Below are 19212 nucleotides of genomic sequence, written 5' to 3' on the forward strand. Positions count from 1 at the left end.
TACACAGCCTGTGTGGGCATCCAGTGCCAGTGTTTGACCACCCTCACGGTAGAAGTGTCTTCTTATGTTTAAGTGGAATTTCAGTCTGTGCCCACTGTCTCGTCTGGTGACTGGGCACTACAGAGAAGAGTCTTTACTTCTCTCCCCCGGTCAGATATTTCTACACATGAGTATGACTCTCCTAAGGCGTCTGCTCTCCAGCTCTTTCAGCCTTCCCTTGTAAGAGAGATGCTCCTATTCCTTAGACATCTTTGTGGCCCTTTGCTTGAGAACTTGTTGCAGTAAATCCCTGTCTCTCTTGTACTGTCTCTCCAGAGCTTGACCCTGCATTCCAAGTATGCCTCAGCCATACTGAGCAGAGGGGAAGGATCCTCTCCCTTAACCTACTGGTGACATTTTTTCTAATTCAGCTTATGCAGCCTAGGAAGCTGATGGCCTTCTTTTCTGTGAGGATGCACTGCTGGCTCAATTTCAGAACCAGGAACTCTTCTGCAAAGTTGTTTTCCAGCTTGGTGGCCCTGCTTTATTTGGCTTGTATGCTGGGCAGTTCTGATGTTACGCCCAAATTTCCCTAGAGGTCTGGCAGATTGGATGTGATGTGGGCCTGAGAGGTGACCTTGTCATTAGGTTTGTGTACCTTTGTGCAGCATGCCTGCCCTGTCCTGCAGGTACCACAGGCAGTCTGCATGCCCATTAACTCTGCAGCATTTGACAACTGTAGCTGGCTTGTGAACTTTATGATGGCTGCTTGACATAACTGCAGTGGTCTGCTGGGAAGCATGGTCCCGGGGGGGGAATCAATACCATGTGCTCAGTTTGTTCACACAGTGTGGACAGAAATACATGAGCTTGGTTCTGCATTAAGTTTTCTCTGTTGTTGGTAGCTTCATGTCTCTGCCTTACACCAAAATGTGAGCTGGCATCTGAAAGGTTTTGGCACAGAGAGAATTGGTCTTGTCCTCAAAAGCCGGTGTAGATCTGTTATTATTACATACCCACTTTCCCTGAGTGGTTTGTAGATGCAAGCCTTCTCTCTTTTTAGTGTGGATCTTTCACTCACATTAAGGAAAAAACTTGGATGTAAACCAACAAAACACTAAGATTCAGGAGCAGACATGGTACCTGTCACTAGTCTTGGGTTCCTATTTTAGTTATACTGGATTGCAAGTCACCACTCCTTGAGTTTTCATGTGTATGAAATTAAAGAAGCTGGAAAGCTTTATGCATGGTTCAGGGCCAAGAAGTCTTGCATGTGGACTTAATGCATCTTGCAAAATCTTTATCAAACAGGAATAATGTTTTGAAACAAAAGCAAGGAAGTCAAAGACCCCTAACATTTTCTTCACAACTTTACACCACAATAATTTTGTAAAGGCATTAAGTATTTTTTTTGTCAGATGTAAAGATGCAATTCTATCTTTCTGAATGCATAAGACTGCCAAAATTATAATCCTGGTTCTCCAGTTAACACTTTTCTTCCTCTAAGCAAGGAAAACTTAATATCCATATAATGCCAATACATGAAAGAATTAATTGCTTTAATAGATGAACACTCAAAAGTACTGAAGCCTTGAAGCCCAGCCTGAAGAGGAAGTACAATGTCAAAAGAACAATTAGATTTTTTCTTTTTTTTTTTTCAAATCGTATGACCTTGTATCAGTGATGAAAATACCTAATATTACCTCTGTATTTGAAGCCAAGGTAAATAAATGAGTATGAAAGTCCTATGTAAAACTCCCCCTCCCCTTGACTTGCTGACAGTAGATATTTTTTATCCCAGAGATGTACAGCATTTGAAAGGATTTATCATTTTTAGGCTCTTAGTGTCATCCTGAAAATGCATGTTGCCCTGCAAGGATGCTTTGGAGGATGAAAATTCCAAAGAAGTTACTTGGTTTGCTCCACACGTTCACCAGAACACTGAAGAATTAAACTTGCCTTTAGGTGTTCTTCAACAAGTGGTCTTACATGGTAGCTACTAAATAAGGAATAGAACAGAGAAATGCTTATTTGATAACTTCTGGAAAAATAAGTTTGATTGAAAAAGCTGATAGACTTTGAAATGAGAGTTAAAAAGTATTTTCATTGGTAGTAAGGTCCCATGGAAGAATGGTAGTATCTTCCAGCCACAGACTGTTGTGATGAACCATACGTTACCTACCTGTAGGGAAGAAGAGCGCCAGCTGTTGCAAGAGAATGAACCAGTTCTGAAGTCACTGAGATAAAACCAGCTGGACCAACCATCTTCAGTCTGTGAAAAGAAAGGGGGAAGAAGAAGAAGAAAAGGGCTGAACTTTTTAGCAGAAAAGAGAAAATGACTTTTCTGTTATTTTGGTTGCTTCTCAGAACCAGTCAGTTAGCCAGATATTTGTGTTTATAGTGTGAGGTGATTTGTCATTGCTTTGTAGCTTTCCTTTGGACTGTGAATGTACGCTCTTGGAGGTGCGCAAGAACAAGGAACGTGCCTGGACTATGTATGCTGTTGTGGAAATGATTAATGATTTGGGAGTCTCCTTTTGTAACAGTGGCTGTTTCTACTCACTGTGAGCAGTATTCATCTTATGTGATGTGCACGAAGTTTTTGGACTGAACTGCTAATGCTCCTCAGTAGAAGAATCCCTAAAAGATCTCGACTGAATTAAGTACCTGTGTACCTATCTGTCCTTTAATTCTTAGGAGCTAGGATTTAATAATACTTTCTAGCTGGGAAAGAGTGAGTTTGTTTGACTGTCAGTAGCAAGAAGTGACACATCGTTAGTGTCTGAGAGGCATTAATGTTTTGTTGTATTGCTAAACACAAACATCCCACTGGGTATTTGGAAGCTCACAGAGGTTAATTTGTTGCAGTGCCAGTGTCCTCTTGGACTTTAAAATGGAAACCTACTAGGTCTGTGCCTTTTGGGGAACTGCTCTCTGGAGTCTGTGTTCCCCAGTCCATCAGAGAAACTCTTCATCAGTAGGATGAAATGAATATTAGACATGACATATTAACTCTTCCACTTTATCTTTACAGAGGGCTTTACACCTTTTTTTGTTCCCCTATGGTTCCCTCAATGTCTCACTCAAGGTTACCAAGCTGATTGTCATGTACACAAAATCCTCTTATCCCTGGCAGTGTATGTGATTATAACAGGCCCAGGTTCAGTGACAGACAGGCTGTTCTAGCATACATAAGTTAAATCATCCAGATGGTAGAAACTACTTCTTTCAGATTTTATCAGATTCTGCTTTAGGAATTTCCTTGGCTGGTACTACTGAGAAGTAAGGTGTGGGGCCTTTGAGGGGCAGCAGGTAGCATGTACTTTATGTGTGGTAAATGGACAAGTGTGTGCTGCTGTTCTTGCATGTCACCTGCCATGGTACGAATGAGAGGGGTAACTCCCTCCTGAGACATTTCTGAGGTGGGAACCTAGCACAACAGGAGCCCATTGTTGAGTGTCTGATGGCAATATAAATTTTGTTAGTGTAACTGACTGTAGTGTTTGAGGTGGTGTGCTGAAAAGGTGAAATGCTCTCTCCTTGTGCCTTGTTACCTGGGTGAAGATATCAGACCCATCTGTTGTCATTTAAGGTAATCAGTACTTGTTCTTCAGAAAGTGCTGCATTTTTATCAATTGGTATTTTCATATCTGCTTTTAACTCTCCATTACTTAAAATATTATTAGAAGCTACAAAATAACTCTCCTCATGCACCTTTATTTTCTTTTGTAAAAGTATTGGAGCCCTTTGTCATCTTCACATTAGACGTTGAGAAGACGCCACTGATGACAGCCATGTTAGGGAAGAGAATGAGGTTATTTTAAAGACTTATTTGAAGGATTTTTCTCATACTAAATTTTTACATGTAATAAGAATGTCTCTTTTTATATTGACCTGACTGAGCACCATGATGGTATCCAGCAAGGATCTGCCTTGTGATGGCCTGCCCTGCCTGCGGGCTGGAAGGGTTGATCCTCCCTGTTAAAAAGAGCGATTTGTGCGATGGTTGTGTGTCACACAGGGGAGATGCTAATGGAGGAAGTGTGCGTGTACATGCTGTCCCACAACGCCTTGGACTGTTGATGTAATTGGTTTATGCTGAGAGAAAAACTCTTATTACAGTCTAGTAGGATGGCAAACCACAATCAAAACAGTTGCGTTCGTACACAATGTGAAGAAGCTCATTTAATCCTTGGGCAAGTTTCAGAGGTCAAGTCCTTTCATCTCATTGCCTTGGCAGAGGCCCAGTGCTGAGGGAGAGTCCTGTCCTTGCCCTGTAATTCGTCCTCCAGACGGCCTCCCCAGCCAGAGGAGACTCCATCTTCCTCAGATGTGTTATCTCCCTGGACCTGGTGAATGCACGCACAGAGCCGCTATGCTGGAAATGTGTGTTGCTTAATCATCTTTTAGAGCAGTCCTTGATGGTTCCCCTCAGGCCCCCTGATTTCCTTCTGCCCTCAGCAGGGTTGCATACAGGTAAGGGTTTAGGGAGCCAGGGCACGGTAGGTTTCCACACAGATACAGTGAGATGGCACCACCCGAGTGGAAGTGAAAGGGCTGATGTACTGGTGTATGGTGTAAAGGCACCAAGGATAGATAGCAGGCTAAGGAAAATGGCAGACAGTGGTATGTAAGAGCAAATGTAAAGCACAACCTGAGAAGAGTGAGAAGGGCAGAAAAATATAGTTGGTCTGAAGCTGCTGCACTTGCTCAAGAGAAAATGTGGACGACCTACTTTGGTACAGTTTGAGGGAAGCTTAGGGATGACCACAGGCTTATTAGGCTAGTACTGTCAGAAGTGCTTGTAAACTGCTTGTCTTCTGCCGTATTTTTAGGATGTACTACACATGTGTTGCTCTGTCACCTGAAAAAATGAGAGAAAAACAGTGAAAATTTGGCTATATGCTAGCCCTGGGTTTTTCACGAGCAGGGAAGCTGAAAGCATTGTCTGTAATAAAACCTGCATCTTCTCAGAGTAACTTCCATACTGGTGGTGCACTCAGTTTGCCCAGTTATGTTCCTCGTGAATGCAACATTCAAAATATTTACAAAAGCTGCTGCCTTGGAATGTCCCAGTAAGCTTTGGGGTGGTGTGGACTAGCAGCTGCGGTGGCTCTGCTTTCTTGCTGCCAGGTGGGGTGCCTGCAGGGAGGGAGTCTCCATCTCATCCTGAGCTTTCCTTTCCGAGGAGTTTATTTAACACTTGTCAGTTATTTATGATGTTAAAGCCAGCTTTTACGGGAAAGTCACATTAATTCATGCAAAGTGAGCTGTAGGAGTATATGGCTAAAAAGGTATTAAGAGCTGTGTGGCTTGAAAAGGTAAAGATTTATTCAAAAACAGTACACTGCTCTCATTTCCCAGAATACACATAATCAAGGAGATAGGTTTATACTAAACCAGAGGGCACCAAAAAATAAAAAGCTCTTTAAGGCTTGGTCTCAGGAGATATGGAAAGTTCTTGTTAAGCATTAAGCATCTGGGGAACCTCTCACCTTTCACATGCTCAGACCTATACAGGGTTGAACATCTGCAGACCTTTTTAAATTTTATTTTATTGTCATCTAGTTGCCAAGTTGTCTAATAGCTTCTCAACAGTAAGAGACAGGGATTAGTTACCACATATGAAGATGTATTAGAAAATAAATTATAGTTTTGTGGTTAAATGTTCTTTTTGTCCTTGTAGCTTTTTATTTGTTTAAAAATTACTTTCCATGTGGCAGTGGCAGATGTCTGTGTTTCTATCAGAATATTCACATCAGTGCATTATTTTTGCTGATGTGCTGTACAACTTTTGAAATGTCAAACTAAGGGAGAATCCTAGTAAAAAAGTGATTAAAGATCCTTAGTTGCTTTACAGTGTATGTACAATGTGGTTCTATTGCATTATTTATAAGAGAAGAATATTTAATTTTTAGTCTCCTTCATATAAAAAAAACCCACCAAAATTCTGCAAGGTTAAAGTAAATATCAGAAACAGGGCTTTTAGAGAGGTTTCACAGACTCTTACTCAGATGGAGGATTTTTTTATAATGTGGATATGTTCTGCCACATTTTCTATTACATATAGCTTAAAAGGCTTGATTGTCACTTGCAATAACGTTCCTTTACATTTCTCTGACTATGTAGAGCAGCTAATAGTGGGACAATATATATATTCTGAAGATACCTGGTGGGACAGCAAGACTTAAAACAGCTTTCCCAAAGAGTTTACATTTTGGAAATGTAAGCAAGTTACATCAAGGTAAATGTTAGTTTGCTGCATATCACCTGTAAAGTTTCTGAGCATTACAAATGCTCTTACTCCACGATACACAAAAAATGGCTTGTTCTTTTGCCACTAAAGGGAGATGTAGTTCATATTTGTTGTGGAGTTGCTGTGTGAGCAGAGTCTTCTCAGCTGTAGTCTTATCACAGAGTTAACCCAGTGGCAATGCTGCAGCAGCTGCCTGATCTACCTATGTTTCAAGCTAAGAAGGAATCAGACAACTGCTAATGAATGCTGTTTGAGTAAGAAGAGTAGAAGCAGGCAAAGCAATGTAGTAGTGGGGCTGACTGAGAGATTAATGCACCTGTATTCGCAGTCATTGTCCTTTTTTGTTAATGCATTGCTAGGATACAGTATGGACATAAAAAAAAGTGAGGAAGAAGATACGCTGAAGAGAGTCAGGAAGTCTAAGGAGAGGAAATGGGGAAGGGACAATGTAGAGTTCATCCAGGCAGATTAGGTGGATTAGAAGACAAGTATTGTAGGGAAAGGGGCAAGATCAATGAGGGGCAGGTCAAATGACTCCTGAGGAAGATCCTTAATAATAATAAGCAGTTGAGAAAATAGGTCATGTTTTGACAGGTGACCAGGAGATTTTGTAGATCAAGAAGTAAATCTTCATTGAATGAAAGAAGTGAGTAATGGTTAACTACAGTCATAAAGGATGTGTGTTATGTTTTTTTTCTTTGTCTACCATGAAGGTAGTTACATGGGCAGTTTTGGAGAATCAGCGTTAAAGATTAAGATAAAATCCTGTGTGACTGAATTCAGTTTGTGTAGTCCCACTGCCTTCAGCAGAGTATTTCTACTCTTAAGCTTTCGGTATCTTACTAACCAAACTGACAGCATGAAATATACCTGAAGAGCTCTTTTAAAAAATTTGCATTTTAAGATCTGAAGCTATATAGGGATTACTTTTTTGACATTTACAATTCTCTGCATTCTAGTTTGTTGTTTAAAATAGGGATCAAAGAAATCCCAGAATTTAATTTTTTTTATAGAGAATAATGGCATTATGACAAATCTTAAATTATAGTTGTCCTAACTTAAACTTTTTGACTTCTTTGAGGTAGAATCTTGCATTCTGAGGCCAATATAACATGTCAGTATAACTGTGTGTTCTTCCTGCTCTTTTACTGACTTTTGTGGCATGTTACTTCACTTCTTAGTAATTTGAGTTCCCCTGTTTTTCTGTTGATTTTGAGAATGTCTGGCGTTCTCATTGTTTCAGTTATTAGAGATCAACAACTTTCTTTATTACTGTTTTTGTAGGTGATGAATGTGAGTGACTTTGAGAGATGGTCTTTCTTATATGGTTGAGATGCTCTAAAGCATTAGAACAGCAGTCACTCCATACAAAACAAATATCTGCTGTTTCTGCCCTACTGTGCTAATGTTAACGAGGTTTAGGATTTCTATTGTTGGATTGTATTTTTCCAGTGAAATCTTTTAGTGAAGCTGTCAGACACTGATTAAATTAGTACATTTCTTTATGAAGTTTTTTTTATAATCCTTCCTGAAGTTTACATCAATGTATGGTGTATGTATGAAAGGTGCTTATAACAAGTTAGTCAATATGAATATTAGCATGTATGCAGATTATGATAATTAATGGGCTGTGGATGGATGAAAAAATGAGTAAGTGTGAAGGATGCCTACTTGGTGTTCCTTTTGGTGAATTGTTAAGCGTCAGGTGACAGGAGGGGAAGGAAGTTGTTGAAGTCCATAACTTTGTTATAAGAACATAAGTACCACCTTCCTGTGTTGTATTCTGTCTTGAAATAACTGCTATAGTCTCATTTTCATGTATGTACTACAAAGTCTCTAATATATGCATTTTCTTAAAATATTACTTTTTAAAATCACCTTGGAAACTCATCAGTCAAATGTAGTTGATATATTATAATTCTTTTTGCTGTTGCACTCTCATCTTTTTTTTTGTAAGTTGTTGACAGATTAAAGTGAACACTTAGCTAGTAATAAGCTTTTATTTTTTCATATAAAAGCTTCTAATAGGTCATGACTTGGAGGCACTTCATCTTTGTCTGTGCCAAACTCAAAAGCAACCAAACCCACTCCTCTAACAACAAAAAACTCAAACATGACTAAGGATGTTGTAAACCACAGTGAGATACAGCAGAGAAATGGAAAAATCTGTTAATAACTTGAATTCAGTCCTTTTTTCTGACATCCCTTACCATAGCGTGACAAGTGGAAAAACTCCTTGAGTTTCACCGAAACAGCAAAGATTTCCATGTTTTATTGTGGCATTCTTCAAATGTATTTTTCTTCAAATTTTTTATTACAGATTTTCAGCTAAGCTGTGAAGTGGGACAACTGACCAAACATGCAAGATACAGAGAGAGAGGGAAAACATTTAAAGCATATTTTATGTCCTTGTACAACATTTCTGTCTGGTAGAATATAATAAAATATTTCATAAAGAAAAGTGGAAGAGAGTTGAACATAGAATTTGTAATAGGAGGACTTGGCTTTAAAAACTTGAAATATTTGCCCTTACTAATTTGCCTTCCTTGCTTGCCAATACAATTATTTTCAGCAGTCTCAATCCTTTTTCAGTATATTGTATTGTGAAAAAGCAATAACTGAAAGACCTAACCTGGTACAGAAAAACTATTCAGTCCAAGCTGATAATTTTCTATGAGACACAGTAAAAAATTGCTTTGGAATCGTAAATGGTTCCCATGTGTAAATAAAAATAGAGAAAAATCATTCTGAATTGAACTTTCATGTCACACAAATACAAAACAAATCAGAAACACAGTTGGGTAAATGTATGGGAGATACTTTTAAGATTCGTAAATAGCAATCTGTATAAGTGTTCTGTATAGTTTAATTGTTTCACATTGATTCCTTCTTGTTTTGCAAGCGGTTAAGATTTGGTGGTTTTTTCCTGTTTCAATTGGAGGTATTTTTGAGTCTTCTATCTTGCTGTCCCATATATTTTATCAAGACAGTAAATTAGGTTTCAGTGCTCAGCTGCTTGTCCTGCCAATCCAATCTTCAAATCCACCTGGAGTCTCTCTTGAGTCCTGCAGGATGTGGGTGAGAGGTGGTGATGCTGAGGAACACCTCACCGTGGGTGAGGTGGAGCATCCTGGGGCAGGCACCCTGGGCACCCACCTCTGGTGCAACTGGCCTCCTGCTCACTCTTCTGTGTGTCGCAATTTCCATGCTGGCACTCGTGGCCTGCAGAGGGGGAACAGGCCTAGAGTTGGCATGATACAGGCCTCTTCTAGGTGTTGAGTGTAGCCATTCAGCACTCTGAAGGGGTGTAAGTTGGGACATAGGCATCTGCCGCTCCTTTGGGGTCGGTCTGAGGAGCTGCTCGCTCCACACGCAGGCGGTTCTGGAAGTGGTCGGTTGTAACTGCCCTTCCCAGTGGGGTGCTGTGGTGGTTTGGGTTAGGCCTTCCTTGGTGACCAGTTTGTAACCAAGGAAGGGTCCAGATTTACCCAGTATTCCCTACGATTTTTACGTAAGCCAGATTATAAGAAGAAAGGAGGAGAGGCCTTCGCTCTCTTTCCTTCCGGCGGCTTGGAGGTGCAGGTTCCCTGCTGTTGAGTCTGCCGTGTTGGGGAGCGAGGCCTGGTAAGGCCTTGTTGACCTTGGGAGACGGAGGTTGCCGGCGATCGTCCCGGAGCAACTCTCAGTTGTCCCAAGGAGAGTGGTGATATATTTCCTTTGCTAACTCTTTAGTTACTAGATCTCGGGCTACTGATTTGGGATATATATATATATATATATATTATTTTGCTTTTGTTCCCTTCCCCTTTCCCCTTCCCCTTCCCTTGTGAAAATTGTATATATTTTAAATTGTATAGATAAGTGTAAATATATTTATATATATCACTTTAGCTGTCTCTCTCTCATTTCGGGTTTTTCTTAGTTGGTTGTTTTTTTTTCTCTCCCTCTTCTCCCTGAGGTTTGGGGGGGGGGGGGGGGGGGGGGCTTCGGGGGGTAAGGTTTGGAGACTTGGCAGGGAGCCAGCTTCAAACCATATCAGGTGCTCTGGTTTCTGTTGCAAACTTTGAGGGTTTAAGAGCAAAATATCAGGACTGACTGTCCTTTTTGCAAACCATTTTGCAAAAATGTAGTTTTTTCCCAGTTGATAACTGCACTGGCTTTTGCGGAGGTGCATAAGAACTGTGTGGTCAGTGCTTCTGACAGAATTGGGATTTCACTTCTAAACGAGAGGTGACTCAGACATAAGAAGCGGTGGAGGTTGAGGTGCTGGAGGTAGCTTTCTGACCTCTCTGACTTCTCCAGCTCTCCAAGGATGTTTTTTACTCTTCATTGCTCAATGGGCTCTTTTTTATGCATGTCACCACTTAATGTTTTTATAGCTCTTAAGTGTGTAAACAGATATTGCCATGGAGTTTATTAGCCTATCTTCTATTTTGCTGCTGATTGTCATTCTAAGATGTTTTTACCAAGGGTTATTATAATAAATTATAAATAGTTAAATAATTGTTTAGAAATGCTCTGACTCAAGCTTATTATACACATGAGGACTAGTTTAATTTTTGTTGGTAAATGGGAACTATTTTCCTTAACAGTTTGGGACTCTGAGCAGCAGAAGGGTCTGCAAGCAAATTAATCAGGGTGAAAGTAGTAAAACCAGCACTGCTTGAGCTCCTCTCCTCTCTTCCATGTGGGAAACATGACGTTTCCTAACCAGATAGTGGGAATGTTTTCTTCTGCAGGCCTGAGTCACTTGTGAGGAATGCTAAGATTAATGCACAAGATTAATTTTCTCACTGCTGCCTTCTCTGCTGCAAAAAATGGAAGTTTGCTTGCCTTTGAACTTTTCTCTCGTTTCCAGCAAAATTTCAGATACTCTGACCCGATTCAAACCCAGTGTTGTTCTGTAAAATCTGTAAAATTTGTCCTTGCCTTTTAGTGACCATGAGGACAGAAGTCAGTGCATGTCTTTTTTGGACTTAGCTTATTTTAGAGTACAGTAATTAATCTTTTTGTTTTCTCTAGTGCACTTTGTGTGCATCTCCAATATACAGAAAACTTTCTGTTCTCACAAAACTGTGAACAGGAGTTTTTACTTTATCAGAGTTCCCTAGATGTACAGAATCAGTTTAATTCAGATTGTTTCCATTTTCAACATCATATTAATTATACCTAATCTATAACAACAGCTGTTCTGAAAAAGCTTTTTTATTTATGTCAGATTCATTAAAATCAAAGAAGAGATAAAAGATGCCTTCCCAGGTTGCTCCAGAGTAAACACTACTGTGTACATATATTGAGTCTCATGCAAGATTCATGACTGACAGTGGAGCAGTTTTTAATGCACGTTAATTTCACTAAGACATGTATTGCACAAGTATTCCCATTGAATTTGTGCAAAAAGACTTAAGGCTCAGTCTGAAATGAATACCTATTGAAGTATTTTAGGAAAAGCAGTAATACAAAAATGAATTAATGTTCCCCTGGGTAGTACACCTTAATTTATATAAGTTGAAAGGCATCATAAAACAAAGGAGTGCAACTGGATTTTTCTCTGTAGCTTGTAAATAACAACATGTCTGTGTACTATCCCTAAAGGAGCAGGAACAAAGTTCCAGGTACCTTTCTTTGCACTTTGGGCCCAGCATTAGTTTCCAGCAGTAACTGTAAGAGTTTTGTCCTGCTCTAGGCACTACTATTTCTTTCAAGGCTTCAGGGGAAATTCCTGGCTTTCCTCATGCCCTCCCTATGTTCCAGTGTTGATGCCTACAGAGGGGGGAGAGAAGGTGGCCTGGAAGTGGTAATGCTGGCTTTGGGCCAGGCAGTGTCTTTCTCTCTCTTACTCTATTAAAAGAAAATCAGTCTGATAGCAGTTAAAAAGAAATGGAGATGCACTTGGTATGATCATGTGCAGATACCACTCCTGTGCATCGTGTGTGCCTGGTAATGGTCATCAACTGCCTTCTCTTTGATGCTCATATGCTTAAGTAATTATTCCAATCAAAACTACAAAAAAAATTAATTTCCATTTAAGACAGGTTGCTTTCTCAGAAAGGCTTATTTGTCAAAAACACATGTAAAATCGTATTCCACTGATGTAATTGAAATTTCTGCCTTGTTCTTCATTTAGGATAGATGTTTACTCGGGGTTTCTGTAGTATTAAGGGACAGAGATTGTCTTGTAGCAAATCTCCTATTCTGCTCTTTGACAGGATTCTAGTTGTCACTGTGATGAGCAGATCATAGAGGTTGACAAAAAAGACAACATTAAAACTCTTGAAAGTTTGTCTTCTCATTGAATCAATGAGAAGACCTAATTAGTAATTGAAAAGTTAATTAAAATTTGACAAGCTGCCAAGATTTGTATATCACGTTGTTATTCTTTTTCAATAGTGTATTATTTTTTGAAATTATTAATTACTATTTTGGCCTTTTTCTTTTTCTTTCCTACCTTCCTGCATCTCATTGCTCATTTCAGTTCTCCTAATTTTCTAATAATCTGAATTTTTATTTGCCTGTTGTCAACACGCTATTTCGTTCTGTGTTCTCCTTTTTTACATTTGCTGCTTTTCCTCCAAAGGTCTCTGACTCTGTTGCTTTCCTGCTCGGTCTCATATTGGGTACTCATTAACTTCCCATGAATTATTCCGTTCAGGTATTCAATACTTGCTTCTACAATTTTTCATGACCCTGCTTTTGTTCCTTTCTCTTTATACCAGAATCAAGACTTGTCATTGTTCCTGTTTACCAGTATAATTTTCTGAGACTCTTGTACGCTTAGGTAGAAAGAAAGACAAGCATATATTTTTGTGTGCTTAACAAGGCTAGAAATTAATTATAAGTGTAAAAGATAAAATCTCTCCCTTGACTCTGAGACTCAAATTTCATGTGAGTTCTCTTTTTACATAACCTTGCGATTTCTGACTGTCCATATTCAGAGTAGCCCCTTTCTATTTTACCCATATCAGTGCATTGTCAATTTAGGACTACTTCTCTGATCAATAAAAAATTTCAGATAACATGGATGAAAACTCCAATTTAGTCTAAATCGGGGGACGGGAATTTGTCTTACTAAGACTTACTGAAAATATCTGAAGCACCACACAGATTGTAACAGGCCAACACATCAGGTCAAACTCAAGAGGAGACAGATTGAATCATAAACTGCAAGAGACTTTCTGAACATCTTCCTGAGGCCTTCTTCAAAGACATTAGTTTTATTTAATGGTGTATGTTACCCCAGTATGTTTCTAAACAGACAAGAAAGAGGAGTCAAGAGTCATAAGAGTGCAGAAATGTACTTGAAATGTAGCACTCTTCACACTGTGTTCCAGCCTGAGTGACAACAGTTGCTGTGAAGCATCTGGAGAAGAGAAAGGATTAAGCCCTGGATCTTGAACGATGCACTCATACTTGGGCAGTCAGCATCAGGGTGTGGCGCACATCTGAGACTGGTGCTGGACTTCTATTCCTGCTTCTACGAAGCTGATCTTAAACAATTTCCTTGGGACTAAATTAAAATAGGGAGGGAAGTGTCAAACTGCAAAGTTGTAACAGACCTTTGAAATGCTTGGCTTTTTCTGGAGGGGAAACTACATCCTTGAGTGCGTGCCTGAGCTCACTATGCAATGGAAAGAAGAAGCAGGTGCTGTATCATAGACCTGCTGTGATGCCAGACAGGGCTGCACAGGACCCAGAAGACGAGTTCACTGTTCTCCAGTGTGGCCTGGCAGGAGGTTCAGACTCCAGTTTCTGGAAAGCTACAAGCCACTAGGTTAGAGAATAGCCTAAAACCAGGAATTCCTTTGTTTGTCTTATGTTTGCACTAGTTGATTATGTCTTTGCTTTGGTTTTTGGTTTGTTGTTTCTTTGTTTGTTTTTTTTTAATAGTGATGGTGGTGACGGCTGTTTTTTGGCTTTGGTTTGAGGGTTTTGGGTTTTTTTTCCTTCGCTCTTTTCTTAGTTTTGTTTTGTTTTGGTTTTTTTTTTCCCAAAAATATATTCCCACATCTACTTAGTATTCTGGCCATGAAGCTTTTCTTTTACAGAAGAACCTAGTTCCATGTCTTGGAATGAAAGCTGTGGTCATCACTTGTTCCTGTAAACACATTGCCTTTTATATGTACCTCTGGAAGACCACCTCCTGAACTTCCTGTCTGTTCAATCACTGCTGTGTGGACCTTAGGGCAGTGTGGCAGGGCTGAGGTATGGAGGATTGATTGTAAACTGACATTTCATTGACCATGCCAGAAGGGTTGTAGAAGCCTGGGCAATTTTCCTGGCCTGAATTTAAATGCCTATGTACAGTCTCTGTTAAGCATCTAACACAAACCTTTCATTTTGATCATCTCACATGTAAATTGGAGTGATTATTGAGAGCTGGATACTTCACAGGGATATGGATTGGTCCCCTCTGCTGCTTTGGATTCATTATGCTGTGTATGTCATTGTGAACATTGTAAACTTAATCATGGTAGATTTTGTTCTTACTAGTCACAAGTCTCAAACGATGTGAGGTATTATTCCCACTTGATTTCTAACACTGCCCTTTTTTGTGAGAGTAGAGATGTTCATTTTCAAAGTAAAATCAAGCAGTCATTCTTTGTGCTCTCAAAATCTATCAAGAAACAAAGGCTTACCTTATTTTGATTTTTCTCTGTGTAGGATCTTGTGTAGCAACCAATGTGTTAGTCCTTAGACTGAACTTTTCTACATTATTAATATGACTTTTCGAGGTCTTGCACTCTTTTGTACCCCAGACTACAATACTGATGGCATTGGGACCATCAGTAGCAATTTTAAATCACTTTATTAAAAGACTTTCTTGTTATTTATTACATAAAAACATTACCTGGAGGGCATATTCTGGTGAACATATTCTTCGGGGATATTTGCAGCTCAGGATGTCTCTAGGCCTTTCTGTAGAATGCTTCTTTTTGAATATGTTAAAAAAAGACTGTTAAAAATACTGTGAGAAAGCCTAGTCACCAAAAATTAGAATGTTATGCAGACATTTTCTCTAGAGGTGTATAAGTGTGTAAGGTATATCAGAACCCAATTTTTGACCAGGACTCTTTTAAATACCTCTACCCAGAAGGAAATCTGACTGTTTCGCGCTTACATTTGCAAACATAAGTAGGATGTACTTAAGTATTGTTATTATTTATATTGATAATTATAATTTCTGGCTTGAATATTCTCTAACATTCAGTGAGGAGCTAAATTTACAGCCTTACCTGGTTTTCTATGTCACACATTGCTACATATTAAACCTATTTGTCAGATGAGTGTTGATTTGAACAGAACGGTCTCTTGCTCAGAGTAGCCCTGCTTATGGTAAAGTTGTGCCTTAGCTTCAGGAAATGCACTATAATTAAATGCCAATAGAAATTACTAACTTGGCAGTAACTCAAGCACTTTATTGCAGTGAGGTCTTGATTTCTTTTATGCCAAAGTATTGTTAAAGCAGCACTTGATTTATCCTGAATTTACAAGATGGTGTCAGATTGTAATCTGGTTCCTGGGCATTAGACAACTTCCCTGAAAAATAGAAGGAGTGTAGTTCACTTTTTATAATTCTACTGTTGTTTTTTATGGTTAATAAAATATTCTTCACATACAATTCTGGGTATAGTGCTGTGAGGACTGGATAATAGTATTAGGCAGAATTAAAAACACTAGAAAGGCAAAAAGCCTGAGTCCAGTTTACGAAGAACATAGAGCAGTATTGAGTACACAGTATGAATGGGAAAATTCCCTGCTTTGTAGACTCCGTGGCATGTGTGTATTTCCAAATGTGACTTTGTTGTCTTTTTTTAAATAAGAAAATACATCCTCTCATTCTCAAGCTTCACTTTGGAGACAGTAGGACTTTTTCGTACTGTTTTTCTCTTTTTTTTTCATCCTCCCTCACTCCCAACATTAAACTGTAATCTTGAGTCTAAACAGTACTCTGTGGATTTTTGTACTTGGATTTGATATTATTGAATAAAAACTCAGAATACTTTCCAAGAGAAGTAAACAGAAGATGCAACATCTCAAGCTGCAGTGTAATTTGGTTACTGAAGACTTTGATGTGCATCTGCTTGGTTAAGCAATAATGATATTCATTGTAATGCATAAACCAGGTGGTAAGTGATGTGAATGTCTTACATAAGAAAATATTTTACATTGACACTTTTTTATTTCAAGATAAAGGAAGTTGCATGCTACTCAGCTGTTTGTTCTTCCAAAAGATTCAGCAGCAGTTTTCTGTAGGAATTCAGTGCTAGAAACAATAAATTTATATTAATCAGCTTCATTGTGCAAAATTGTACAGATACAGCAGTTGAAATAATGTGATAGTACTGAGCAATTTGCTTCTCATTTGCTTAACTGAGGATGGGATTCAAGCTTCATGTTCTGAGTGCCTTTCAATCTGGTGTATATATGATTAATGTTGGTGAGTCACTTCTGATGGGAATTTTAGCTTTTTCTTACACTGTAAGATAGGGAGTCTTTCTACTCCTCCCACCACCACTTTAAAAGTGCTGTTGAAGACAGAAAAGAGGTAATTTTTCATGTTTTCAGAGGTAAACTGTGTTAAAGGAAGTGAGGAGATAGCCAGTCCCTTGGCATTTGCTGCACAGGTGTCTGCAAACCACGTAGGACAGCTGAGATTGGGATAAAAGGGTAAGTAGATTGTTATGCACTTGAGAAACCAGCTATTCTTAACTGCTTATTTAAATTCAGAATTTAGCTGGGAAGGCTAGTCTAGAAGAAGGATTTGGGAAGGAAGTAATTCTGAAGGTGCAGGAAGGGGTACATCATAGGAATTGGTGGAGCTCTGGAGACCTGTTTATGCCTGCCAGGAGTAAGCTGGGGAGAATATAGTGCTTCGTTTACATAGGTTAGCTCAAAAGCTCACTGTAGCTGACTGTGAAATAATGTAGGCATGTCTACAGAACTTTCCCTGTGATTCTAAAAACTGGTTTTTATCTGTTTGTGTATGTGTGCCTCTGCATAAAGAATACAATACACAGTTTGATTATGATAGTCATCCCAAAATAATCAAATGGGGCAGCATGGCTTACATAATGGGGAAGTTTAAAGGGCTTCACTTCACATGTACCTATTGGCCAGATGCTTGGAAATGCCTAAGCACACATACATGTAGGGGAAGTCTTCTGTGGCGTTTTACAGTATTTAAACAAACTGCTGAGTTAACAGCTGCTGAATGCAACAGGGCTTAGGCAACTGACTTGCTTCTGGTTTAGAAAGCCCTGGTAGATCTCTGTGTAATTTTAGACCTATAAATAATGCTAAAATATGGTCTTATATTTAAATGAATATGCTTCACCTAGAATTTGAAGTCTATCCAATGTCACTTATGACATTTAGTACAGACCTCTTGAGCTAGTGTCTTGTGGTTTTTAGCTACTGTGTCTATATTTTGTTAAGCTGCAGCTGTAAGGTTGGACAGAGCAAGATCATTTGAGGCTGACTACTGCAACTGTAGGCAACTGCATTGTGTAATTCTTCTCATTATGGTAGTGACCTTCACTACAAATAACATTACCAACTATTTGGTGACCTCTAGGAATATAGTCTTCTATCTTCTGTCTGCTACCTTTTGAACTGGTATTTCAAATGCGACTCAGCAGGAAGCATTTGGCTACAGTGAGTATCAATACCAATTATCGTGACATTAGTAACTGTGCTGCTAGTTTGGGTTCACATTATTGTTAGATATACATGTCTAATTCATTCTATTACAGAGGGAAAATTACATTCAATTTGTATTACTAGCAGGTTGGAAAAAAAAAATTAACCCCTGGGGGAAAAAAAATTTGTCTAATGCAGACTGCCAACACTTTAGAAAGTGACTTTATAAAAATATTTGAGTTATTTATTGTATCAGAGATTGACATTTTCCCTTCTCACCTCTGTTCCTCACAGCTCTTGGAGCTCTGTTTGCTTTCTGGAAGTGTAATGTCATGCTCTGAGTGACTGAAAAGGCTTATTTCTGCCCTAGGCTAAGAGTAGAAAGGATAAGTGCTTTGGTGGTGCAATGCTGATCTGAACACTGCGAGAGAAAACAGATCTTTATGAAGGTATAAAATGAAAAGATTTTATAACCTCTTCATTAGTTCTAATGTTTGTTTTCAGTATTCTCTGTAGTATTTTTTTCTTTTCTGAAGAAATCTATAGCTTTTTCACAAATTGCTTTACCTTGTTGATTTTCATAATTCATTCTTCATTGAAAATCTATTAATGCCTACAGAAGATGCTCAGGTCAAGCTCCTGGCTGCTGTAAAATGCACACAAAATACTAAGCATGAATACCATTGGGCATGTGCACTTATCCATCACTTTGATTTTACAAGTCTGCCTATGCAGCCTGCTGAAGGTCGTCCACTTGACTGTTCCCTAGTGGCATTGCAAGCTCAAGATCTCCACAGTGCATTCCTGCATCCATTCTGAGTGGTACATGGAAAAATACACCTCTTTGATCACAAACTCTGACTGTAACACCTAACTACTGTGACAGGCACTTTCTTAAATACCCTGAGTAGAACATTATGTTTTTATTGTGCTGAAAAGGGATCAGAAAAATGATTTGGTACATTGCCTTCTCTGAATTCCCATTTCCCCAGGCAGTTTGTGCTTGTGCACAGACACCTTTGTTTTTAAAGTTTACCTTTTCAAATCCATGTATCATCTGAATTCACATAATTCTAGATATTATACAAGGAACATTGCAAAAGAAATTATAAAAGGAAGATGGAATAGCAGATCTAGTTTTGCAGTTCCTCACAAAGCTCAGAGCCAGGTCTCTCTTCATCCCGGCTATTATTTCCCGTGTCATGCTGTATGGGCATGAGGAGCCTTTGTGGCATTCACCACTTTCGTTAACTATGATTTGTTGAATGGGCAACTTCTCTAATAGTGTTTTGAAATACTTTGTGATTTTTGTGCCTGATGGTGCAGTGTAGCTCTAA

The 19212-nt window shown here is 39.0% G+C and overlaps 1 protein-coding gene across 4 annotated transcripts in view; it reads left to right on the forward strand.

The window, feature by feature from the left end:
* The window catches only part of ARHGAP6 (Rho GTPase activating protein 6), a 323769-nt gene that overhangs the window by 185480 nt on the left and 119077 nt on the right, over nucleotides 1-19212 (forward strand). Inside the window, exon 1 of one of the 4 annotated variants that reach the window (XM_027638983.1) lies at nucleotides 16805-16903. The exons of the other annotated variants lie outside the window; for them this stretch is intronic. The gene's annotated coding sequence lies outside the window, so the exon portion shown is untranslated. Of the gene's footprint in view, nucleotides 1-16804; nucleotides 16904-19212 lie in introns of those variants that run through there. 4 annotated transcript variants of the gene reach the window in all.

Source organism: Corapipo altera, unplaced genomic scaffold (genome assembly GCF_003945725.1).
Source record: "Corapipo altera isolate COAL_440 unplaced genomic scaffold, ASM394572v1 0, whole genome shotgun sequence".
NCBI classification, from domain to species: Eukaryota; Metazoa; Chordata; class Aves; order Passeriformes; family Pipridae; genus Corapipo; species Corapipo altera.